Source organism: Pseudochaenichthys georgianus, chromosome 9 (assembly GCF_902827115.2).
Source record: "Pseudochaenichthys georgianus chromosome 9, fPseGeo1.2, whole genome shotgun sequence".
NCBI lineage: Eukaryota > Metazoa > Chordata > Actinopteri > Perciformes > Channichthyidae > Pseudochaenichthys > Pseudochaenichthys georgianus.
This window is the reverse complement of record NC_047511.1, coordinates 24,509,480-24,536,971: the sequence shown is the minus strand read 5'-3', so window position 1 is coordinate 24,536,971 and position 27,492 is coordinate 24,509,480.

The following is a 27,492-nucleotide window of genomic DNA, read 5'->3' as shown; positions in this document are numbered from 1 at the left end:
TGGATACATCTGCAAAAATTGCAATGGAATTGCATCATGGTGTTTGTTCAGTACAGCAACAGAATGGATTGACTGGATAAAATGTGTCATCTATGAGTGCAATGTCTATATTATTAGCATTAAGAAGATTATGTGTGTGTCGCCCTCAATGCCTTTTTTTGGCATAAAGCGGTCACTGGGTTTATAAAAAAATATACTGTATAAGCCATGATAGCAGCGACCTTACATAAACCTCTGCAGCTAAACTTAGATCACATGGTCAAAGTGCCAGGATTCTTATTTGATCCCGCCTCATGGTATTTCACAAGTGAACACCATCACAACAATTGCTAAAAACAAGAAACTCTCTGAGATGAGTAAACAAGAAACCCTCTTGAGCGAATCAGGTCAATAGGGTCAATAGGGAGAGATCTGATGCCAAATGCATTGATCAAAAGGGCTGGGGCTTTAGACATGCCTCTTTACTTAAGCTGCATCGAGGTGAGTGTAAAAGGCAAAGGCTATTTCAGGATAACAGCTCAGAGAAGTCTCAGAGCCTCACCTAGTTTGCTCTAACACAATGAAGAAGAAGTAGAAAATGAAAAACAGTGAATGCGCCCAAATGTGTCAAATAACTTAAAATAAAACCTTCACATTTGTTATCACTCATTACAAACTATGGTATTTAATGAATTCAAGCATGTATTCTCACTTATGCTTTTCTCTTTCATCTCATGGCTGCCTCTACATTCTGTTCATATGTGCTGGTTTACTGTGGCTTGCCAGTCTGGCTGAGGTGGGGGCAACGCTAAGTGATTTGCCAAATATGGGGAGCAGCCTGTAACCTCTGCGGAGGTTTGACACATTACTAACATAGCTGAGCTTATCCGCCCAGAAGCACATGTACTCAAAGCCATGCTAGGAATCCCCTCCCAAAGCCCACAATCCTCAAGTGTGGAGCAGCAGGGCGGAAGGCATGACCATAAAAGTGCCGCCTGGAAGAAGGGGAGATGGATACTGCTGACGGAGGAGAGACATACAAATAAAATGTTTTGACAGTTGCACGCTGTTTGCTCATTTGATCATGCAAGTCTATGCTTTGCCCTGGCATTCAGACAGAGAGGGCAGACGGGTGACCAGGTTGATTCTAGGAGAGATAGAAAACAAGCATAATAAGAAGAGATAGCCACATTCACGCATTGAGTACATTCCATCACACTGATGTGTACCACAGAGTATAGGCTAAACAAAGTAGTATCTGAAATAGCAACACTCATACTTTACTCGCGGGGATTGTTTAATTCCAGCGCAATGTTGGAGCAGACACACATAGAAAAGATAGAAACAGGAAGACATTTCCCTTTGCGTATTAACTGTCACATCTTGAATGAACAGTAACCACAAAACAAAGATAGTTGAAGAAAAAAATAAACCACAAATATACAAGATGCAAGCTATGTTAACGGGAGTTCATAGTGTTCTGGAACAGACAGTCAAAGGTGTCAAGACAGCATGACATTTTTTTTATAGAGAGGTTGAGAGAAGAAGAGAGAGCGGAGAGGAGAGAAAGCGCAGAGTAAACAGAGTGATTGCCAGACTCGATGTTCTCAGTACACATGCTAATGAGAAACCTGGAGAGAGGCTGAGCAGCCAGGGACACGGCCTGCAATGACACAGGGGGAACATTAGAAAGAGAGTGGAAGAGAGAGATGAGAGGAACAATGTCTGGAGATGTGACGGGAAGGGATAGAGCAGAGAGAGAGTGAGAAGTAAAGTAAAGGCCATAGGATCCCTGACAGAGGCCTTGTTTGCTTGTGCTGTGCCGTCACTCTACTGCAGGTCAGGGTTATTCGAGGAATGATGATGCAGCATGACAGCCATCTGCTTATGCCAAAACAAGTTGACTCTCTTTTAAATCTGTGCAGACTACTTTCGAATACTCTCAAACTGAACACACACACATACACAAAATATACGTCCGCACGATAACAAAGGCATCTGATAACCTTGGTAATACTGTAGGGTTAAAGTTTGAATTGACCACAACATGTTTTCAGTTTTCCTCTATGCGTGTGGGGCCAACATTTTCTCTTAGTGAAAAACCGTGCTCCTTGAACCACTAAGGTGTTGCATAACGTCAGACCTGGACTGACCAAGTTCTTGGCAACATATCATATATTTTGATTCCTTTACTCAAACAACAGCCTCGCTGACAATTAAAAAACAAGCAGCAGCTGGCTGCATTTTTGCTTTTTGCCCTAACTGCCAGCAGCAAAGAGGAACAACTATGTTCGGTACATTGATCATGCATCAAAAACAATGAGCTAGAGTCATGAGCACAAGTACTGAGAAGAGTCTGAGTCCTTTTTCATACGTGAACATTTTAAAGTCTGCACACCCTAGGACCATGTGCAGAATTTCAATCTGAAATTCTTCCCAGAGGATGATTTTGAGAGTGCAATTAGAATTTGCACAGGGTACAAAAGGAGAGAGACATGTTTTTCAAGGACTTTTCAAGGGAGTGATGCAATTGCCCCACATCCTTGCACCCTCCTTTTTTCTTTTGGTAGCACAACATACCATACTTAACCCAGTAACACATGGGTGCAATGGCAACAGTGGTTGAAATGCATCCCGCCTCCTCTTCCACTGTCCTGTCGCTGTACCTCTACATTTCCCTTTCATCATAAAGCGGACACCTTTGCAATATAACCAAGCCCCCTGTTTGTGTGGGTGTTTTGTCATTGATGAAAACAAAAATAAGCTCTTTTTGTTTTTGCCGGTGTTACTTAATCTGTAGGGATGGAGGAACAGGCAGAGAGAGAGCAGGAGAGGGGGGAAGGGGCTGTGCTGCAAGGCTTGAGTACCGGCCAATCAGAATGCAGGATTAGCTATATGCAGGCATAAACAGGAGTTGTTGCTGTTGGTAACAGAAATCTGATTGGTTGTTGGAGTTCTTGCTCAATGGGATAGGTGTCTCAGTGTGTGTGTATTTTGATCACTGTTATGGATGTGTTCTATCGGCTGTTATGTTATTTAATAACCTTGTTATTCTCCCCTATTATTTTTTCACTTACAGAGGAGGACTTTGTCCGTGGCTGAGGCCATACCGTAGTAATGTTATGTACCATGGAGAGCTAGATCCCCCCTGAACTTTGGTTACCTTTAGCTGCAGAGGAAAGGACATATTGCACTATCTTGGCTGCAGTAAACACTTCAAAAAGGCTGGACGTCCCGTAAAAATGTCAAATGTGGGGGAGAGATTTGACGCTGGAGGACAGGTCGTTGACCCTTAATTTGTACATACTGCACCTGCTTTCCCCACACTGATGTTAGACTGTTGTTTTTCTGGCAGCACAGTTTGGTACTTAATAAAATACAAATGTATATAGTTTAACATACATTATCATTGCTTGAAACAGGCAATTAATCATAGCCTACAACAAGTTGTAAGGTATGCATATCCAAAAAATGAAGAGACAAGATGAAAAAACATCTAAATTTAGGCAGACATCTGACAAAATATGCAGACCATAGAGATGCAGACCCTGTATTACAAGCTCCCCAGTGTTTCTTTTGTTTGTGCAATGTTTTTGATCTACCAAATACTTTTCCAGGCATTGCCAAATAGAGGACTGTGGCTGTAAACTTTCAGGACAACACATAAGCAATAGCCTTAAGGCAGCAGAAACACATGTAATCCTATAGGTCAGCCTCAGTGTGCCCTCACATAGAATCAGCTTCTGTTTACCAGAATCACACGGAGACACACGGCTGCACATGCCGTGGTTTGTTTTACATGCGATTCCTTCCTGAAGGGGCGGAGCCACAGTCCCACTGCCAATGTTGCTTTGGAAACAGTGCTTGTACAGCAGCCAATGGAAAGGCAGGGATTATGACATGTGTGTTTATGTGTGTGAAATAATCAAACAGTGCTAGCTATCAGGCAGCGGTGTTGACAGGGGGATATTTTTTAATCAGCTCACTCAAGGAAGAAAACACATTGGGCCATAATACCAGGATCAAACAAACACACGCCGCTAAACCAATTATATATCAGCAGTCTAATACTATGACGGGTTATGAGGAGTTCATGTGTGCATCTGCCTGTGTGTTCTTTGTTTGTGTTAGAGTCTGGTTTGTTTGTGATACATGCTGAATATACTCCTTAAGATTTCTCTCATTGTGTTATTGTGTAACAACTATTTTCAGAATGTTGATTTTATAACCTAAGGTGTTGTGTAAAAAAGCAAGTAATGTGTGTTTGTTGACGAGAAACTGTCCCAATAAAAAGAGTATCCTTGGTGTGTGCTTTTGTTTGCACATGGGCGAGGGTACATTTGGCCATGCGTATGTTTTGTAATACAGCTGTTTTTGTTATAACTTATGACAGATGTTGATTAATGGTCCTGTCCCTGTTTAGGCTTCCTTTACCGTCAGGATCTAGTTGTTTTCCAGTTAACACCCACTTTATCCCTTTGAACACACACAGAAAACACAAGCTCCGCTATCTAACCAATTAAAAATGTGGTAAGCTATTGTCAGAAGACAAACACAATTCAAAACATTGTTAAATATTTGCAGAGGTGTAAAGATTGAAAGGTGTGTACATGTGGTCTGTGTTTTTGTGTGTTTTTTCTTATTGTGTGTGTGACTGAAAAACGTTATACAGTAAGAGTCACGTGCTACCTGCCACAGGATGCAGCTGCAGCAAGTAAACAGCTGCTTCAGAATTGTATGTGAGTGTGTTTTGCAGTTTATTTCCTAAAAACAGTGGTGTGTTTGTCATCTCTGTCTTTCCTTTGTTGGCTCTGTCTTAAATCCTCGATCAGCTCTTCAGCTGAACGTGCCCTTAGGGCAGGAGAGAGGTAATCTAATCAGTAATCCTGGATGTTTTTTTTTTTTTTGTCCAGAGCCTGTGAACGCAATCCCGTTTGCTTAATCACATCATCAGCAAAATGGACAGGCAAATATAACACTGGATTGATGGAGGAATAGTGTATTTGGCAATAGCCCCATGATGAGCAGGAGAGTCAGCTTCTTGCTTAAGACCTATTCAGCTATGTGAGTGGCGGCTGACAGAGAGATTGAACTCAGGTATAGTTTGTTGGAGAAAGGCAAACGTGGAATAAAACATCATACCATAAATCATGGACTTTGAAAAAGTCATAGTGAAACTATTGGGAAACAAAGAAAGGGGCTAGCCAAACACAACACTCCTCAACTCTACCCAGCAACTACTGTACACTGACTCCGAGCCAAACAAACACAGGCATACACATGTGCTCACAGACATGGACAGGGTTGATAGGAGAGTACTCTCTCTCGGTTTGTCTGTCAATAAGGGTCTGTAGTTTTTGTCAGCTTGCATGAATGGTTGAGGCTGATCTTGTTTATCAGAAATGTGTCTGTTGCATGCCTGCATGAATTATATGCGAGCAGGAGGAAGTTTTGCATCTGCTGTTTGTCTTTAATAAATAATGTGTAATTTTACAGTATCTTGTACTGTGTGCAGTGTGTGTTTGTATGGGTGTTCATACATGGGGGCTCCGTGTGGGAAAGCTTTATTCACAACCCCCGAGCAAGCCACACTCTCACTGACGTCTGACTTGGAAAGTGACAAAGACAGACTTTGTTGCCTCTGTGGGCGAACCGAAAGAACCCAGTCTTTGAGCGTCCGGCTTTGAATTACATACGCGCGTGTGTGCAGCTTGGTGGGTGTATGAGCGTCAGGGAACTTTAATTCCTACAGCAAATGATCAAATCCATTGCCTGATTTAAGACGATGATTCTAATATGAAGATCCTTTTATTTCCTTTGTCTTTCTTTTCACTATCTTCAACACACTTTAAATGAACAATACCCCCCACACAATCTACAGCAGAGTTTGCAATTTCAGTCCCACCTGCCACCTCCCCCCCATTGTGTCATCCTCCACCTATGAAGGTAATTCCTACTATATGTCTTGTGTTGTGTGCTGTTTCAGCACACAGCATTCGTGCCACACTATGTCCTTTCAGCTCTCCCATCCCTCTATGTTAGCAAAGCCAGACATGAGTTGTCTCTTATTCAAATACAAATCCCCTTTGTTGGCATAGATTCAGAAGCAGTGAATGTCTCTTCAAACACACCATAAATGCACGCACACACAAGTCCCCGAGGGCTTGCTTCCTTTGATCTGGATCTTACTCAGCCATAGACAGCGCAGCAGGTGTGAGGCAGCCGTCAGGTGTGCGTGTAGAACAAGCGTTTGTATATGTGTCATCAGCCGTATGGCCTTTTAGTTGCTAAACACACACCTCACCCACCTCATGATCGCAAATCAGCCTCCATACACACTCTCTTTCACGCTGTTTCCAAAGCAGCTGCAGTATTTAGAAAATACTCTGGCTGGTGAGCGTGCAACCAAGGGCAAATCACAGCAATGTCTTGGCTGGTGCTCTGCCAATCAGACGGCTGAGGCTGAATGCAATAACCAGCTGAGCCAATCGGGGATAAAGAGAGGATATAACCAATAGCAGCAGGAGCCAGAAACTGAAGCAGTTAGAGATAGAGATGAACGAATGAGAACCTGCAGATTGAATCCATTGATGTGTTGTTTTGCTCTCCTCAGAACTATTCTTAAGTCAAACATGCAAGATCTTAATGCCCTTGCTTTGTAATCCTAACTTTATGGCCCAATAATACATAGGATACTCCAAACATACAATAAATGTGTATGTTGCAGAACAAATCCTTCCAGTCTTTCTTTTATTTATGTAAACCTGAACAAAGACACAGGCTTCTTGCAGATGTTGCAAGATGATGAAATGACAGACCTGGCAGAGCAAGCAGTATGTCTCTGTTTTTCCTGCTTTTGACGGGTTGTGTTTACTGTTCTTTATAACTGTTTATATATGCTCTTTTGTTTGGTTTTGTGTTTGCATCTCTTCTGAATGGGTGTCTGTGTGTTTGCCCCAGGTCACCCTAAACTCTCCGACTTCATGGACAATAAAAACAAGAGGCGTGTCATCGACACACGTGCTGCCAACTGTTGCTGAGACACAAAGCGAACATAAAAACCACTTTACTGACTGTGAGGGCCCCCTCCTCGCGTCCATGGCACACTCCGAAATCATGAGCCGTACACACAAACACACCCCTTTCCTGGCTCCATTGTCCCAAATGAATGAGTGGAGGGGTATGAGTGTGCGTATGTGTGTGTGTGTGTGTGTGTGTGTGTGTGTGTGTGTGTGTGTGTGTGTGTGTGTGTGTGTGTGTGTGTGTGTGTGTGAGGACAGCTGGCTCTCTGGCTCCATCAGTAGCAGCTGCCCCAGCCTCAGGCCCTCAGGGTGGAACAGTGCAGATTAGAGGTAGGCTGGGGTGTGCGTGTGCGTGGGGGGGGGTACTGGGCCACACGTCCCCTCAATGAATGGAGAAGACCTCTATCCTTCTTTGTCCCATACCCTGTGTCATCATTTGGGTTTTAGCATCTTTTTTTTTACATTTCCTATAACCTCCCAAGAACACATGTAGGCTATTCCAAAAAAAGAAAAATAGGATAGAATGTAAGGTAATTTTAAGTAAGATGGAAAGACAAAGAGATAAAGGAGAAGACAGGCGGTGAAAGTATCTGGCGACAGTCAGACCAAAGACTAGACAGTGGGATGGAGACAGCGACAGACATGGAGAGTTTTGGGTCCCCGATGGGTGCTGAGTGGGGGCCAGCTATGGTGGCTTAGTGACAGCTGTTAGTCCTGCCTATAGGATATCTGAGCCAGGCCCTTTCAAACATACAAGGCTGTGATGAAGAATGGAGGGGCCACTTTTTTGCAGAGTATGTGTGCAAATGGAAAACACAGAGCTTTTGAAATTAATGAGTTTGGATTTGTGCCAAGGCATGAAGACTGGCACACTTCACCCAAAGGTTCCTGCCAATAAAAAGAGCATTCTGGCTAGACCGATGGGAGGGAGGGAGGGAGGGAGGGAGGGAGGGGGGAAGACAAGCTTCACCACCTAAAGAGTCGTTTATAGCCCTGTTTTCAACAATGTTGATTTATTGCAACACAATGGCATCCGCACGACAGAGCCACAGTTTGTTGACACAAAGAAGTAATTCAGAGCTCCACAACAACTTGCTATGTATATTGCAACAAGGGGGACTGGTGCAAATATGTTAACCAAAAGCACCATTCTGGTGTTATCCAGCCTTTACCTTGAGACAGCATGAAAAGCAAACAAAACTGAAGGTTAAATGCCTTTAAGCATTTGTTATATGTTTTCAAAATCCAGGTAATGAAGATAAATGATGGAAAATGGATCAATAAGGTGGAATATTACCTGAGAGATAGTATATAACACTATAAATTGCTTTATGAGACATCCTGACCTTCATAGAGAGTTAGGCAAAGTCTGACTTCATGCTTTGTTTAAGTGCTTTTACAGATGCTAATGCAACATTGACTCCCATCTGACTATTGGATCTAGATTCTCTTAACACCCTTAACACTTCTATCCTTCTCTTCATTTTCTCTTACTCCTCCTTGTCCCATCTAACATCCTCCACACACACTGCAAACCCAATGACCCTTGTTGCCAAGGCAACATGTCAGTCTGATCCAGAGTGACAGCTCTATTGAGGTTGTCATTGTCTACAATTGTCTCCAATGACAACCAAATGCTTAATTAGGGTGAGGGATGCACCAGAAATTAGAACGACGGTTGATTCAATTACAGAGCCTTTGTCAGCCCTTTGTTCATTGTCATTAGCCGTAACGGATAAGTTGTGTCAAAACATAAATCAAATAGAGAACAATAATAATTGTTTCAATTTTAAAATGTGTTACATCAGTGTATTTGATCCCGCATGGGCAGGGAGTTCAGGAAAATGATTGCATGTAAATGCTGCATTCAGGGGATGCCAGAGAATGTGTGAAATCAACAGCAGCAACTGTCTGAGATGTCTGAGAGGATCTGGAGTTTTTCTGTGAGCATTGAGCCAATCAGCTGGATCAGCAGGACATTTCTGGCAGAGGAGAAACAAGATCTGGGATCATATGCACCGCTAAATATACAGGGAGTTAAGATTTACATCGCAACATCTAATTTTGAGTCACAATAAAGACCTGCATTTTTGGAAAATTCTGTGCATTTTTCTTTTGTAGTATAACATTTTGTACAGTATGAACAAAACACACAGTGATCACATTTTCATAAATACATGGCTGAAGTCCAGGTCATGAACCTTTTGCTGCTGAGTCTTCACATGACAGTTTACCATGCACTTAAGGTTTAACAAGGTTGGATCTTGAATCTTGAAGGCTGTGGCACAGTGGATAGTGTGCTGGACTTCGAATCAGGGGGTAGCAAGTTCAAGTCCCACTGCATTCAGCATATCGTTGTGTCCCTGGGAAAGACACTTCACCCCAAATTGCTCCTGTGATTGTCCACAGTACTGAATGTATGTAAGTCGCTTTGGATAAAAGCATCTAACAAATGGACATGTAATGTAATGAATAGAGCATGATTCAAAACAGCTGCATCCATTGCATTAATCTCAGTAAACACATTAGTAAGTGATGGAGGTTAATTCAACGCTCAGCTGTCAGGAAAACGTCTGCGTATTTGGCAGATATAATCAGAAACCTTTCAGCAGGTAATTACAAATTCAACAGGACACAGCATGTATTAATGTGCTTATTTATGCTTTTATGCACTCAGCTACATTTAAGGAAGTGCACTATCTGAAAAAGATAAATAAAAAAGATGTTTAGATTTGACAGCTTCAGTCACCTTGACCTGGATGAAAGTTAGAAGTGTAATTTCATTTTGCTGTGGTGCATGAATAATCGCATTCAAATAAAAACTTGGAATCATACCTCTATGCAATCTCACACTAACATGACTATCCTGCTGTATCTAAGTCAGCAGGTTCATGGGATCCATTCAAAGGGCAAACATCTATTGTTTCTCAAGTAAGAAAAAAACAAACAATTTTGCATTATAGTTATCTATAGTAGGTTAAGCTTTTTGTATTTGTTGGAATTTAATGTAATTTAACTGTTGCCATTTTGTTTGATCATATAATGGTATTCTTCTATTGCAACAATGGAAATAATGTCAATGTTAAAACTTTTACTGAACCTTTTTAATGAACATCCAAATCATTCTGCGGTTTACCATTCTCAGTTAGCAGCTGCAAATATGTATGGGATTCTTTTTATTTTAGGGACAATGAATCACTCTCTTGATAGAGATATGACAAACCCTTAAGCTGTCACTAAACGTCCTTCAGCGTTCTGATGAAAAGCTTCCCACTGCAGACCCCAGTAATGCCCCATTTAACCTAATTGAATATTAAGTGCACTTCTCAACTTCACTATATTATTTTACAGCAGCAGGTTGCTGTGCAATGGAAAAGTGGAGCAGAATATCAAGCAATCATTGAATTCCCCTTTGCTACCCATGTCATCCCCTCTGTCTCCCCCTTTCAAATCTATCGCTATAATAAAGAAATAATAATAATTATTAACATTATCCTTCAAATTACACCCTGTGTACATATCACTGTGCACTTACAACAACACACGCTGCATGGCTGATAACGATCTGTCTACCTCGCTATCTAACTCTGTACCTGCAGCTACCTCTGGTTTACTGCCGACCCAGCATACGCCTCTCTGTCTGCAACTGCTAAAGCTGTCACGGTCGAGTGAAGGAAGCAGGACCCAAATGCAGATAACTTAAGAGAAACCCTTTATTATAAAGATAATGCAGAGACACGGAACACTCACCGGTGAACTCCGTCACCAACAAACAATGACCCAACACTGAACACAGACAGAGACAAGACTAAATACAAGAAGGGGTAATCATGACAACGAGAAACAGCCGGGCAGGGGAGGAGAAACACAAGGACAACAGGTGAACACAATCGGGTAATCAGGGAGGGAAACAGACAGAAAGCAGACAGGCAGGAAATGGGGGTGAACACTTAACACAATAAGACAGGAAACCCAAAGACAAGAAAAACACCAACACAGACAAAACTACAAACGTGACCTAACATGTGAATTGTGACAGAACCCCCCCCTCAAGGGACGGATTCCAGACGTCCCTAAAAAAAACAAAACAAAAAAGTCCAAAACCCCAAGCAGGGTGGGCGGAGGGGGTCCGGAGGACGGGTCTTGGGCTGACAGCCCAGGAACACAGCAGAGGACTCGGAAGGGGTCTCGGGCGGACGGCCCGGGGGGCAAGGTACAGTCCAAAAAGGGGGATTCGGGCGGACTGCCCGGGGACAAGGCAGAGAACCAGGAAGGGGTCTCGGGCGGACGGCCCGGGGTCAAAACAGAGTCCAAGGTGGGGACCATGGAGGACCGAAGGCAACGGCAGGAAGAGTCAGGGACCCGGGTCCGAGGACGAAGGCAACGGCAGGAAGAGTCAGGGGGCCGGGCACGAGGGCGAAGACCGCGGCTCTCAGGGGGCCGGGCTCGAGGGCGAAGACCGCGGCTCTCAGGGGGCCGGGCTCGAGGGCGAAGACCGCGGCTCTCAGGGGGCCGGGCTCGAGGGCGAAGACCGCGGCTCTCAGGGGGCCGGGCTCGAGGGCGAAGACCGCGGCTCTCAGGGGGCCGGGCTCGAGGGCGAAGACCGCGGCTCTCAGGGGGCAGGGCTCGAGCCGGTGTCGACCGGACAGGATCAGGAGGCCGGGCAGGAAAGCGCTGATGGGCCAGTTCCGGAGATCGGGCAGGACCCGGTGTCGGCCGGACAGAAACCGGAGCCGGTCGGACAGGCTTCGGCAGGATCCCCCACGGAAAAGGACCAGGAGTTGGCAGGAACCCCGGCGAGACCGGTGATGGACATGGGGCTGGCAGGGCCCCCGGTAGAAGAGTATTCTGCGGGACCTCCAACGGCACAGGACACAGGGTTGGCAGGACCCCCGGCAGGAGAGTATTCTGCGGGACCTCCAACGGCACAGGACACAGGGTTGGCAGGACCCCCGGCAGAAGAGTATTCTGCGGGACCTCCAACGGCACAGGACACAGGGTTGGCAGGACCCCCGGCAGGAGAGTATTCTGCGGGACCTCCAACGGCACAGGACACAGGGTTGGCAGGACCCCCGGCAGGGGAGTAGACGGCGGGACCTTCAACGGCACAGGACACAGAGCTGGCAGGCCCCCGGCAGGGGAGCAGATGGCGGTACCTCCAACGAGACCGGACCTAGGGTTGGCAGGACCCCCGGCAGGAGAGTATTCTGCGGGACCTCCAACGGCACAGGACACAGGGCTGGCAGGACCCCCGGCAGAAGAGTCTTCTGCGGAACCTCCAACGGGACCGGACCTAGGGTTGGCAGGACCCCCGGCAGGAGAGTATTCTGCGGGACCTCCAACGGCACAGGACACAGGGCTGGCAGGACCCCCGGCAGAAGAGTCCTCTGCGGGACCTCCAACGGGACAGGAGAAAGGGTTGGCAGGACCCCCGGCAGGAGAGTATCCTGCGGGACCTCCAACGGCACAGGACACAGGGCTGGCAGGACCCCCGGCAGAAGAGTCTTCTGCGGGACCTCCAACGGGACAGGAGAAAGGGTTGGCAGGACCCCCGGCAGGAGAGTACTCTGCGGGACCTCCAATGGGACAGGACACAGGGTTGGCAAGACCCCCGGCAGGGGAGTAGACGGCGGGACCTCCAACGGCACAGGACACAGAGCTGGCAGGATCCCCGGCAGGGGAGCAGACGGCGGGACCTCCAACGAGACCGGACCTAGGGTTGGCAGGACCCCCGGCAGGAGAGTATTCTGCGGGACCTCCAACGGCACAGGACACAGGGCTGGCAGGACCCCCGGCAGAAGAGTCTTCTGCGGGACCTCCAACGGGACAGGAGAAAGGGTTGGCAGGACCCCCGGCAGGAGAGTCTTCTGCGGGACCTCCAACGGCACAGGACACAGGGTTGGCAGGACCCCCGGCAGGAGAGTCTTCTGCGGGACCTCCAACGGGACAGGACATAGGGTTGGCAGGACCCCCGGCAGGGGAGTAGACGGCGGGACCTCCAACGGGACAGGACACAGGGCTGGCAGGACCCCCGGCAGAAGAGTCTTCTGCAGGACCTCCAACGGGACAGGAGAAAGGGTTGGCAGGACCCCCGGCAGGAGAGTCTTCTGCGGGATCTCCAACGGCACAGGACACAGGGTTGGCAGGACCCCCGGCAGGAGAGTCTTCTGCGGGACCTCCAACGGGACAGGACATAGGGTTGGCAGGACCCCCGGCAGGGGAGTAGACGGCGGGACCTCCAACGGCACAGGACACAGGGTTGGCAGGACCCCCAGCGGAACCTCCAACAACACTTGCGTAGGGGCTTGAATCGGGAATGGAGAGGGAACTCGAGCGGAGACTTGAGAGGGGACTCGAGAGGAGACTGGAGAGGGGACTCCAGAGGGGACTAGAGAAGGGAACACGAGAGGGGACTTGAGAGGCGAACTAGAGAGGGGACTCGAGGAGGGACTAGAGGAGGGCCTAAAGGAGGGAACTCGAGAGGGGACTCGAGGGGGAACTGGAGAGGGAACTTGAGATGGAAACAGAGAGGGGACTCGAACAGAGACTAAAGAGGGGACTAGAGGAGAGACTAGAGGAGGGACTAGATAAGGGAACTCGAGAGGGAACTCGAGAGGGAAACTAGAGAGGGGACTCGAGGAGGGACTAGAGGAGGGACTAAAGGAGGGAACTCGAGAGGGAACTGGAGATGGAAACAGAGAGGGGACTCGAGAAGGGACTACAGAGGGGACTAGAGGAGAGACTAGAGGAGGGACTAGAGGAGTAACTAGAGAAGGGAACTCGAGAGGGGAACTAGAGAGGGGACTCGAGGAGGGACTAGAGGAGGGCCCAAAGGAGGGAACTCGAGAGGGGACTCGAGGGGGAACTGGAGAGGGAACTTGAGATGGAAACAGAGAGGGGACTCGAACAGAGACTAAAGAGGGGACTAGAGGAGAGACTAGAGGAGGGACTAGATGAGTAACTAGAGAAGGGAACTCGAGAGGGAAACCAAAGAGGGGACTCGAGGAGGAACCAGAGGAGGGAACCCGAGATGGGACTGTGGCAGCTGGGATCGGGACCATGGCTGCTGGGGCCAGAACTGGGGCTGAAACCATGGCTGCAGGGACCGGAATTGAAGCCAGAATCATGGCTGTTGAAGCCAGAATCCTGTCTATAAGATCCAGCTCTGAAGTCGGAAACATGACTGTATAGGGCGCTCTTGGAGCCGGGACCATGGCCGCTGGGGCCGGCCCTGGAGCTGGAAACATGGCTGTATGATACAGTTCTGGAGCCTGGATCATGACTGTGTGGGGCGGTCTTGGAGCCGGAACCATGGCTGCTGGGGCCCGTACTGGGACTGGAACCATGGCTGCTGGGGCCTGTACTGGGGCTGGAACCATGGCTGCTGGGGCCCGTACTGGGACTGGAACCATGGCTGCTGGGGCCCGTACTGGGACTGGAACCATGGCTGCTGGGGCCCGTGCTCCTTGTCTGGCCTTGCGACGACTCCTCTTAGCAGCCGCCTGAATACTCCGTGGGCCTCCATAAGCCTGACGACTTCCAGCACATGACTCCAGAACAGGAGCAGGAACTGGGACAGAAGCATGGGTTGACCCCAGACGGACCACTCCGAGACGTCTGTAGTCAGCAGGCTGGAAATCACACCTCCAGAGGAAGTCCAACATCCAGTCAGGTAAGAATTCCACCAAGTCGGGCTTCTCCATCGCCAACCGGTGCGCCTCTACCAGGGCGGCCTCCTTCAGCCGAACACTGGACGCTTCCCTCCACCAATCGTGGCAACATTCCAAAGGAAAAGAAAAATGTTGCAGCTCCACCTCAAAAGGATCGTCTGCTGGGTCCATTTCTGGTTGGGTCATTCTGTCACGGTCGAGTGAAGGAAGCAGGACCCAAATGCAGATAACTTAAGAGAAACCCTTTATTATAAAGATAATGCAGAGACACGGAACACTCTCCGGTGAACTCCGTCACCAACAAACAATGACCCAACACTGAACACAGACAGAGACAAGACTAAATACAAGAAGGGGTAATCATGACAACGAGAAACAGCCGAGCAGGGGAGGAGAAACACAAGGACAACAGGTGAACACAATCGGGTAATCAGGGAGGGAAACAGACAGAAAGCAGACAGGCAGGAAATGGGGGTGAACACTTAACACAATAAGACAGGAAACCCAAAGACAAGAAAAACACCAACACAGACAAAACTACAAACGTGACCTAACATGTGAATTGTGACAAAAGCCCTGATTTAGCTTGACAAGTGTACTAGGACCACATCCCTGTATTTACAGCAACACACAGAGTTATTGCAAGTGGCAGAGGGGGGCCTGTCTTACCTGTTTACGACCAAGCCATCCATCTACCATCAACTATTTGTGTACCTGACTGTATGCTGACTGGCTGATCTAATCAGCATGATCCAACTGTCTCACTTCTGAAGACGTAATGACATAATGGGTGGAAAAGTATTTTGAGGGTAAAGGTGTTTACAATGGTGTGTATGTGCATGTGAGAGCACTTGAAAGCACAATAGGCATTTTTTCCGTGTATCGTCATTTAAATTTGGCATTTGCAAACAATCTGATCACTTACAGATTGTCTGATCACTTACAGATTGCGTAAATACATGGATAATTTATTCGTTGTCATATATACCTGGAGTTGAATATTCTCATGTTACATGATAGTGTGCAACTTTGAAGACATCCCACTAGTCCTGAAAAGTTTACACCTTTTTCCTTTACATTTCACTTCAAGTGTACAGCTGTTTTGCTAAGCAAAAAGGTGACGCACAAGGCATAGACAGACACCATGGAGCACACACAAGCACACAAGGATGCACAAACTCAACCTTGACACGCACACAAGTTTACAGGGGCTTGAGGCAGAAATTGAGTAATACAACTTTTTATTGTAAGTCTGCTGCAACAAAGAAAAGTGCATGTGCCTAATGGAGGTCCTCAACCCAAATCTTGTGAATAAATATACATGCAGGATATTATTTTTGATCCACTCGTCGCTCTCCTACGCACCTGTCTCATCAATAGCGGTTTAAAGTATCTTTTTTTTCAGCTATAGAAAGAGGAAAAATAGGTTCTGCATTTAAAGAAAGAGACATTTCATCATTATATGATGTAATAATGCACACCCATTTGCTTTGAGAATCTTTCTGAATCTCACAATTCTATTAAATGAATTCATTTTTCAATGAAAAGATTATAGAATGCGTCATAGGTCAGTGAGTTCAGGAATAACAAGTTCCACTTTTGGTGGGTGGTTTTTCCCCACTCCCAAAAAGCAATACTTCATTTTAATGTACCTGTTTTTAGCATGTGTGCAGCACAGTACGCATGCACACGTGATATGTAAGTTAATGCAGGATTCAACACCATCCTCCTAAACTCCAGAGCTGGCTTCTTCAGTTCAGGTATGGAGTGTTTTGTTTACTCTGCCATATCTAAGAAACACTCAGTATTTCTCAGATAGTGTTCGGGTTAGGGTGTGAAACTGGATTCCGCATTGGCACACTCTCACACCCAAGTAACAGTACACTCAACCAGTCCAAGCCAGACCCTGAGCCCCATGGCGGAAACTGAGACAGAGGAGAGAAGAGGTGAAAGATCAGCCTCGCACTCCTCTGTGACATGAGGCTGTCCGGGCAGACGCCCTAATCCTCAACACAGGGGGGGATTCCAGTGGCCTTTCCATGGGTTAGCTACCTCTGCTTCGGGGAAGAAGTCGAGTGTTGAAGAGAAGAGAGAAGGTGAGATGTTAAATACCTGTGTGAAATGTGTTCTTTCGCAGAAAATAGAGATAGGCTTGAATGTTGAAGTGTGTATGTGTTTGATGTCAGGAAAAGGCACATTGAGGTGAGTTCCAGAGAGATCAGAGGAGAGGCTGGAAAGTCCAAGCTGACTCACCACACTGTCACCTTCACAGAAAGCAGAGACCCTGCAGCAGGGGGGGAAAGAGAAAAAGAAAGAGAAAGAAAGACAGACAGACAGACAGACAGACAGACAGACAGACAGACAGTAAAAAGTCAGACAGGCTGCAAGCACGCCGTCTGACATGCCAGCTGAGGTATAGTTAGTTGTGTTCATGTTTGCTGGGAGCAGCCACACTGCAAGAGCTTTTTTTTGTTTTGCAGAAAGGTGTAAGAAGTTTGAGGCTTTGAAGTCTGAAAGACAGAGAGTAAAAAAGATCTTAAGGTGAACAAGTCCTTTGATAATGTGTCAGGGAGTTTTGGTCTTTGTTAAAATGATGAGTGAGTTCAAATAACTTTAGTGATCTGGTGTCATCTCCCTCCACAGCGGTAGCATACAATGCTTTTGTCTGAACTCAGCCCTGTCATTGAATCACTTTTTGGATATAGATTAGTTGATGCATTTGAGCTTTGGAAGATCTTCTCTGAGTGAAAAGACAACAAAGAGATAGAGAGTAATCCCTTATCAAATGATACATTTACTGGAGGATTAATCACATTAGAAAGGCAGATAAGCTTAACATCACTAAATACCCCTCTACAGCACAAAGCAAAGTAATCTTGACACTGCTGTTGGAACACCATCACACATTAAGGGCTTCCTGTGACTGGCAGAGAGTTAAAGACATTGCATATTATTATTTCATGATTTGTCTTTGTGTTGCCTCAGCTTTAACCTAAACCACGCAATGTCCAAATATAAACACATTAAAGCCAGACAACTTACTGAAGTGGGATTTTTATTGCTCTGGCTAATGCAGAGTAACTTTGATGTGATCGTCAGTGTTGAACCCAAACAAAATCTAATGTGAGCCAGACATCCCGTTAGTCAGCAGAGCAGAACTTACCTACATCCTGTTCTCCTACACAGGCCAGGTCTGTAAAGAGAGCCAAAAGCACACAATTATGATTTACAGCAGGGAAACATGGTATGGTTCTCTCAAACTAGGACGAAACAATTAGCCAAAAATGTGTCGGGTTTAGTAAGTCGGACTTAAACACTATAGGGCTTGGCCACTCCATCATTTTGTTGCTGTACTGTTAAAACCATAGGCCTATCTCCAAAAATGCAAGTGGGCCAGATTTTTTTTACATTTCTCAATTGAAAGCTCTTTCAAAGCTTATATCAATATTTTATATTACATTGTTTGTCTGAAAAATAAACAGAAGGGCGTGGAGCAACAAGAAGGAATGAAGTTGTACAAGAGAAGTTAAATATTGGTAGTTTGTGAAGGTGTTCAGAAGTTGCAGCATCTCCTGAACAAATGTTACTCATGTGTTCTGTGACCATCAGAGGGCCGGTTAAAGAAAACTGCATCAAACATAGCAAGTTGCCATAAATGCTGCTTTTTTCTCCTTCGTTTACCTCCTTACTGGCACCATGTTTGTTTGAAGTGGCTGCCAGACCTGACTGTAAACTGGACTGAGAAGAAGGATCTAGTGGAAGTTGATTCCAGCTGAGTACATACAGTGAAGCCTGCAACCAGCTGCGGAGTGAGTAATGTACTGAGAAATAGCAGACGGAAGTTAAAACTGCACAGTAGCTCCTTAGATTCTCTCTGCATCTGACCTTACCTCCCAATATTAACTTAATATGCTTCTTAACCGGCTAAGTATCATATTGTGCATGCCCTCCCACACAGGATAATGAAATTGAGGAAGTAGAGGTGGTAAGAGTTAAGAGGAGATGATTTCTTTGTTAATGCAGAGGAAAAATCTTCTGTGCAACTTTGTTCTTCTCATTTCCTGTAAACCGCACTGCCCCACAGAGGATACGATTACTTTCCTAGTATAGCACTCATGTCTCTCACTTTCCCAGCAGTACTCTATGTCTCCTTTCTCCAGCTGCAGAACAACAAAAGTGTTACTGTCCAATAAAAAACCTTGTATGTTCAATTGTTGTGTAATTTATTTAATAATTTGCTGCTGTGTTTTCTTTACAAGGTCTGACTCTGCAGTGTGATAATGCATTGTAACTTTTCTCACATTTTGTATAAAAAAACCACATTTGAAGACATTTCATTTCATAATAGTAGCAACATACAATATGTAGAGATAAAGTAGAGTATGGAAGCATTCGTTTTTCTCTTTCCAGGAATCCTCCGAATGCACCTCTGAATCTTAACCGCAAAAAATTCCCTGCTGTCAGTGTGGTACCTCGGAAATACCAATCATTCTAACACATTTACACAGGCTGCACATTCAGAACAGTATATTTAAGCAATAGCTCACGACAGGGGTTCAACCCCCTTAGCTGTGATATAATGAGCATATATCACGGCCTGAAGTGAGCTATTGCTTTTATAAAACGGTTACCAAGTGTGGCAATATGAAAGAAAAATACACACTCTAATTTAAATAGTTGTTATTAGTAAATAATGATGTTCAAAATAAAATAGTCCCTCCGTTGCCTTCTGCACGAAACATGCGAGGTGGTTGCTATGCAACAACACTAACAGCTAGCGAACATAGACAGAGAGCGTTGATCCATTACTTGGCTATTTATTTACATTCATTTGTATGTTGCCGTTTATTGTGCACCCACTGAAAAACTGTCCCGCATCAGTAGCATGGCTTACGTGGTTACTTGTATAGGTTGAGGTTGTTCTAGGCTGTTGCTTGGCGTGGTGAGAATAGTGCAGCCTGTCCTCCTATAAAAAACTGAGATTCAGAGCCATATAATAGAAGAGTTACGACAACGGAAGTCCAAAAACGGTTATCGTCACGTGGTTCATGTAGACGAGGATCGTTCCCCGGAAGTTCATGGCGGGTAATGTGAATGCATTGATAACAGGAGTTAGAACTACGATTTTTGGTAATTATTAGTGAATAAAGGTTTTGATTTGCAATAGTTATACAACAAATCGATATGTGTATGTATTTACATCAATATGTTTTAAAAAATAAAATCGAATTTGCTAATATTAAGTGATAATATTAGGATTAGTGTGAACAACTAGTTTACATGTTAGGCTAACAGTGCCTTGGTTAAAGAGCCTGTTGCTGTTTATTTATAGCTTTGAATTCTTTAAAACCAACATTATCTTCTTAAACTTGTATGATAGTCAGGAGCATCACTTTCTAATGTTTATTGATACATTTAGAGGGAGGGGATCTAAAGTAATGCTTTAAAATTCAGATTAGATTCATGTCTACCATTTTCTTAAATTCATGGTAGTTTCAGTAATCCCATGGTAATTGAGGACACAAGTTATCTAAATGACTAATGTCATCTTTATGGCTTTCAGAAAGGACAGAAGACCGACAGGTGACTATCAAAGGACTAGCAGCAGCAGCAGCAGCAGCAGCAGCAGCAGCATATGATGATGATGATGTTAAATGTGTTGCTTTAGGAACATCCATTGCAAATACATGGAATTCAATAAACATTGAATAGCATATCATGCAGTTTGTCGGTGCCTTTTCCTCCGTGTTGTCCTGGTTTGCTGTGCTGCCTCCTAGTCGCCACCATGGTTTGCTGTGCTGCCTGGGGATGCTCAAATCGCTCAGAGAAAGGAGCATGAATGTACGGCTTCCCCACTGACACAGAGCGGAGGAAAAAATGGCTGGCTCAAGTCAGCAGGAGCAATTTCACGACCAACAGCAACAAAATATATGTAATTTATATACAAACATTGCATTTGCACTTTTTCACAAAACGAAAACCACACCATTGGGAAAGCTTAATGTTTTGTTTAATATAAAAAAACAGGGAAAGGCTTGAAAAACACTGAGAGTTGAGACTCAGGGTGCAGGGTGAGGGTCTCAGTGCAGGTATTCAGGCTCCATTGAATCCCCCTCTGGTTCTTGTGCTGAAAGAGGGAGTAACATACAGGAGAAAGGGTTATACACACAGCAGCACACATTGATGGGAAATGCCTTGGGGAGATAAGGTGTTTACTTATATAAAACAGTAGTATTAAACTTACCTTGTGTTTTCACTCTCACTTAAGTCCCTCTCCCTTTGCCATCAATCCAAAATCAGCTGAGCTGCAACATTATACAGACAGGTAATAATCAACAGAATCACAAGGACACAATATGGCTCTGCTAAAAACACTCACTCTTACACGCACCAAAGTTATATTTATCTAATATTTAACTCCCTCCACCCCTGCATACAATCCCGTTTAGAAGCCCCTCTTCTCTAATTTAACATGTTGGACGAAATGACATTAAGAGAACGGAATTTACAATTAAAAGGCTGTTCAAGGTGTGTTGCTAACTTGCTTCGGTATGCTAGCTTAATCTGTTATCTGTAAACGTTCCCTAAATCTACTAATTTAGGGATAATCCACTGACATCCTTTAATACACATGTTAATTTGAATCAGATGTACTGATAATATCCGCAATATAAATCTTAAACTTCTTCTTACCTTTAAAAGTCCGTCACGAACGGTCTATTATGCTGGCAAACTCTACAGCTCTGCAGCCTTGGCGCTAACTTCCGGGGACGATTGAGAGGCTCCACGATCCGCCATTTCTGTAAAAAAGTGGTCCATTTGAGTGAACGGAGATGTCGTAACTCTTCTATTATATGGCTCTGGGTCGATTGTTCAGCAGCTAAATACGACCCAGAGTCACGTTTTAAAGTGTAGCACCTCTAGTGGTCGTGTAAGAAACAACATGCTCCTGTCGATTGCAAACGCTCCGGAGGGTCGTTTATTCACAAATAACCCTCTCTGGAAAATCCTAAATTGTGGAATAGTTTGGCCATTAAAATGCTTTTTTATTAGATTTCTAGCGAGAAGTGTATATTGTACTTTTATAATCTACGTCCAGTGGATGTGTAGGATCTACAGTTTGATAGATATACGAAGATGATTTGAGGTCTCACCAGGAGAACGTGTACTGTATATGGGGCAGCTTCCATGTAAAGTTAGCGTGGGTGAAAACAGTATTTTCCGGTCTCGAAGTTTTCATAATAAAACCGGAAGTATTCCCCACACTGTCAAATGATTACACAGTGATATCTCCATTACCCATCCACTAAAAATCAGTTTATCCTTGTTAATTACACAATATTGATTGGTTTAAATTGTGTACAATGCTTTTGTGTTTTTAACCTTCGATTCGAAGAAACAAATTGTTTTTTCGGAGTTTAGACACGACAGAGTTTCCGAAGACACTACACTACCCAGAATCCCCAGCTATCGTTTGGGACTACAACATCCGCCTTGCTTTATAAACCCCGTGATTAGCCCTCAAGCTCTGCGATTGGATGTTGGAGTGGCAGTGTGACAAGGTTATGCCGAGTGCCAAACAGCTCTTTGAAATGGAATGGAACCACGCCAGACTATCCAAAATCCCCCCCCCCCAGAATTACACATACTGGCTATTGTGTGTTTCGCAACATGTTCTATGGCACGTCTCTACTGGGAATTGTAGAAGTTGCCAGTATTAAACTGTATACATCCCTGGAGGTTTAGGGGATACGAAACACATTGGTGTTATCAAATTTAAAACATATAATTAATACATGGGTGAAAATTGCTTGTGTCCATAATGGGCAGCATTAATATACCCACATGACAGCTAAGGACAGAAGAGCTTTATTTAACAGCTGGTCTTATGTCTGTGACCACTCCTGTTGTTAATTGATAAGCCTGAAACATGCACTTGTCAAGGTTCAGATGCACATTTAGCAAATATGGCAGTAGCCATCGATCATCTTAAGATAAGATATACTTTATTGATCCCAAGTTGGGAAATGTTTTTGTTACAGCAGCATGTAATACTTTGTTCTACTCCACTACAATTCAGAGGTTAACCTGGTATTTTTACTCTACTACATTTATTGTTGTTACTTTGCAGATTCTGATTAATGATGTGAAATATAAACAACCCTTAAATCAGACTTTAGTTACACCTGAGTAAAATTCAGCCTTATCAGTTTGTCTGTTTTGCACATCCTCCTGTTAATATCTTTGGACGTCCTGCACTAAACTGTTTTATTGTAGAGATCACTACAGTATCTTCTTGATATTTTCTATTCTATATTTCTATCATTGACCCCTATTTTGTATGTAGGCTACTCTTAATATTTAAATGTTTTCATCAAATATAACTTATTCAACAACTAAATTCAATAACGTGCTTTAACCTCTAGGAGGTGCGGTTTAGACCAGTGGTCTAGTTAATAAAATATAATAATGTCAAACATATGACTATTCACTTTATTGTGAAATTAAAACAGAACGGTAAGGGAAAATACAGTTTCAGTCTCTCGATGTGAAGCTTATGCATTGTACTATGAACCTGCATGAGGAGTTGGAAAGGTAGTTCAGAAAATCAGTAATATCTTTAAAAACTACAAAAAAAGTCCCTTTCTATCAGCTGTGCACCGTTATGGTGTAAATACAGACTATCTACAAATTGGATCAAATATAAAAGTCAGCCGAATTAGTGTTGATACTGCAAGGAGACGTATTGTGTGAAAAGAAGAAATGGAAGATGTTGTTTTAATTCTCCTCACCTACAACTGTCATGAATTTCCTGGACATTCTGTGGCCAAAAAAGGACATGTTTTCATATCTCGCCCGCATTACATCCACAGAAGCTCACGGCGAAAGTTTGTGTACTATGGGAGCACCGGCTGCATCCCGTCGCTTGTGACTGAGGGATGCACTGGCGCATCTCGGGTGCGTCATCGGAACGCTGCCGCTCATGGGACTTGTAGTGCAATGTCACCATCTGCTTCGCGCTGTGGACAATCGTCCATAAACGATCGTTTACTCCATCCTCTTCAAAAACATGTGGTAGCCTCTGCCTCTACAACCCCTGTACATATTGTACTTTTTAATACACAGTCTCTCTCTCTAATAATCTGCTCTGATGCATGATTTTATCGACGACAATGGCTCAGACTTGATATTTTTAACTGAAACCTGGCATAAAGAGGGAGTTTTCTTCCACCTAAATGAAGCATCCCCTCCTGGATACAACTACATTGAAAAAGCCCGTGCCCATGGTAACGGTGGCGGCATTGCTGTTCTGCACAAAAAAACTATTATTCTCCAACCACTGACTATTCCCCATACTCAGTCCTTTGAGTGCCTTGCTTTTAAATGTTTTCCACCCAAATCCCTGACAGTTATACTAGTTGTACTAGTCTACCGTCCTCCAAAATCCAACTCAACCTTCATCCCAGAATTTTTTTAACTTCATCACCTCAGTATGTCCCACTCTCTCCAACATTGTGATACTTGACGATTTTAATATACACGTGGACACCCCCAAATGCTCCATGGCTGCCGACTTCCTGTCCTACCTCGACTCACTAAATCTGACACAACATGTACATGGGTCCACCCACAATCATGGTCACACACTTGACCTCATCATCACCGGAAACATACCTGCATCAGACCTAAACATCTCTGATCTTGGAGTGTCTGACCATAAGGCTATCTCCCTAACGCTGACAATCCCATCCTCCAACCAGCCACCCCCCCACTGAGAGAGTCATGAAGTACCGAAACATCAATAATTTGGACACTCCACTTTTTCTCAAAACCATAACAGCAAACCTTTCAACTAACCTCCGTTCGCTTTGCCCCGACGACATGATTGAGCTCTACAACGACACCATGACCACCACGCTCAACATCCTGGCTCCGGAAAAAAAGAGGAAAGCCACTTTCCAACGGTCCTCTCCCTGGTTCACGGACGCCCTCCGCCGCATGAAAACCTGCGGTCGACAGCTGGAGAGACTATGGAGGAAGCAGGCTCTCGACGTCCACCTACTGGCCTTCAGAGAACACCAAAGTGCCTATGCTACTGCTCTAAAAAAACGCCCGCTCTGCATACTACTCGTCAATAATAGACAACGGCAAAAGCAATCCTAGAACCTTATTCTCCACTATCAACCGCCTTCTCAACTCCACCAACACAGGCCCCCCAGCTGCCTCTCCAGAACTCTGCAATGACTTCTCTGCTTTCTTTAAAAACAAGATCGCAGATATCAGAGCAACCATTACAGCCTCAACAGTAGCTCGGACCCCACCCACCTGCTCTCCCTTCATCAACGGAATCACCCTCTGCAGCTTCAACGAGGTGACGTCATCTGCACTGCTAGCCATCATAGGCAAATCAAAGCCTACCAGCTGCTCCCTCGACCCCATACCCACCCGCTGCTAAAAGCCTGTTCGCCAACCCTGGTTAATTTCCTGACAACACTCATCAACAAGTCACTACAGACTGGTGAGGTGCCTGTCCATTTCAAAACAGCAGTTGTGTTACGTGCCGTAGTGTGTGTGTGGTTGTGTGTGTGTGTTTTCCTCTCTCTCCCTCTGATTGTCCCCAGGTGCAGCCTCTCCCCAGGTGATCCTAATTAACAATCAGGGCTTCCATATAGGACCGGAGGAGGACGGCAGTGAGGCCCCCTTCTTTCTCTCCTTCTCGTCTGGCTGCATGTGTGCAGCATGTCTCTGTGTGAGACCCAGCATAGTTGTGTGATGTTTATTGTAGTCGTGTTTTGTAATTTGGCTGGTGAGCCGCCTTAGTTATTGTCTTATTAAAACCTCACTTAAACTCCTTCAGCATTGAGTTTCCTCTCCTTTTTCTCTCGTCCGGCTATCTCGTGTGTCGCTACTTCCCTTGGTACCCCTAGCTCTACAAGGGAACGTAACATGGGGGCTCGTCCAATCTTTGAGACAAAGAGTGAGTATTTGGTTGTTGGTTAGTGTTGATATTGTGTTTGGTGGTGAGCAGTAGTGTATATAAGTGTAGGATTGGCTGTGAAATTATTTACTGTTGAACAGCTTCCTCAGTTTAGACAGGGGAGTGTCTAGCTGGACTGAATCAGTCCTTCCTTCAGGCACTCATTTTTTATTTTGCTTTTTTTATTTTCGGGGTAATCCTGGGTGGGGATTTATTCTCTGTTGGGGGCAGGCGATTCAGGGTTTCGGCCGCTGATGTTTGCCTTTAAAGTCGCCTCGAGCCCGGCACGCTCCAGAAGATAGTTAGGTAAAGTTTGGTAGGCAGGATCTGGGGAAGTTTGTAAATAAATAAATAATAATATTTGTAAGTAGCCGTTGCTATGGGGTCTAAATTAGATGCCAGGGTAAAAGTGTGTATGGCTCGTCTCCAGTGTGAGAGGGAGGAGCGTGAGCGAGAGTGAGAGTTTCAGCTCAGGAGGGAGCTGGAGATCAGGAAGCAGGAGCTGGAGATCAGGAAGTTGGAGGCAGACACTGCTGTCCGGATGCGTCAGCTAGAGCTCCAAGCAGCTGTGGTGGGTGATTCTGCAGTTACACCTTCAGGTTCTGCTGCTGCTTTTGATGTCGGTAGCAACATTCAGCTGGTCCCTGTCTTTCGTGAGTCGGAAGTGGAGATGTTCTTTGGTGCATTTGAGCGCATTGCTGCTGCTCTGCGCTGGCCAGAAGACGTGTGGGCCATACTTGTACAGTGCAAGCTAGTCGGCAAGGCTCAAGCGGCTTGCTCTTCTCTTTCTGTCGAGGATAGTTTGGAGTATGACAAGGTGAAAGGTGCTATTCTCAGGGCATATGAGCTTGTGCCTGAGGCCTACAGGTAGCGTTTTCGCAGCATGAAGAAAGCTGCTGGCCAAACATACGTGGACATCGCGAGGGAGAAGAAAGTCCTCTTTGACAGGTGGTGTAGAGCATGTAAAGCGGATGACATCGCTTCAGTATGTGAGCTGATGCTGTTAGAGGAGTTCAAAAACTGTGTACCGGAGCGTACGGTAGTCTACCTGAATGAGCAGAGAGTGACTACCCTTCAGCAGGCTGCCACTCTGGCAGACGAGTCTGCGCTGATACACAGGAGCGTTTTGTTTCAGCAGGACCCTCCTCAGCGGGACACTTATCGGAGAGCTCCTGATAATTATGTTCCCTGTGCCAGTGTTCCATTGTTAGGCCCCAGGACAGACAGAGCGTGTTATTTTTGTCTTGACCCAGGTCATATAATAGCAGACTGTGCAGCTTGGAAGCGAAAGCAGGCCACCACTATGGTGGACGATGAGGAAGGGCTTGAGCTATCACACAGTGGTGTTTTGGCTCAGTGCGATTCTCCTCATCGTGATGGTTTCCGGAAAGCTCGTAACAGGCGTGCCACACATGCTCATTCTGCTTCTCTTCCAGGACCCAAGAAAAAGAGATTGTGTTTCTTTTGTCTTGATCCTGGTCATCTAGAAGCAGAGTGTGTAGCTCGGAAGGAGCAGGTGGCAGCTGCTCTGGAAAAGCCAAAAGACCGGCACCCGGTTGCGATGCGACAGAGTGGTGAGTTGCAGTTAAGTTCTGCATCCGTCTGTGACAGTGCTGCGGGTGTGGGTGTTTCCGTCTCTGAAGCGGTGGGTGTGGATCTAGCTCAGAGCGATGTGGATCTGTGTTCAGTGAGTGGTGTGTGTGTTGTGTGTGTTCCATGTGTTGCTCCGGTGTTGGCTGCTGGTGAGCAGTATAAGGTGTGTTTTATGGGGGGAAGTGTTACGTGCCGTAGTGTGTGTGTGGTTGTGTGTGTGTGTTTTCCTCTCTCTCCCTCTGATTGTCCC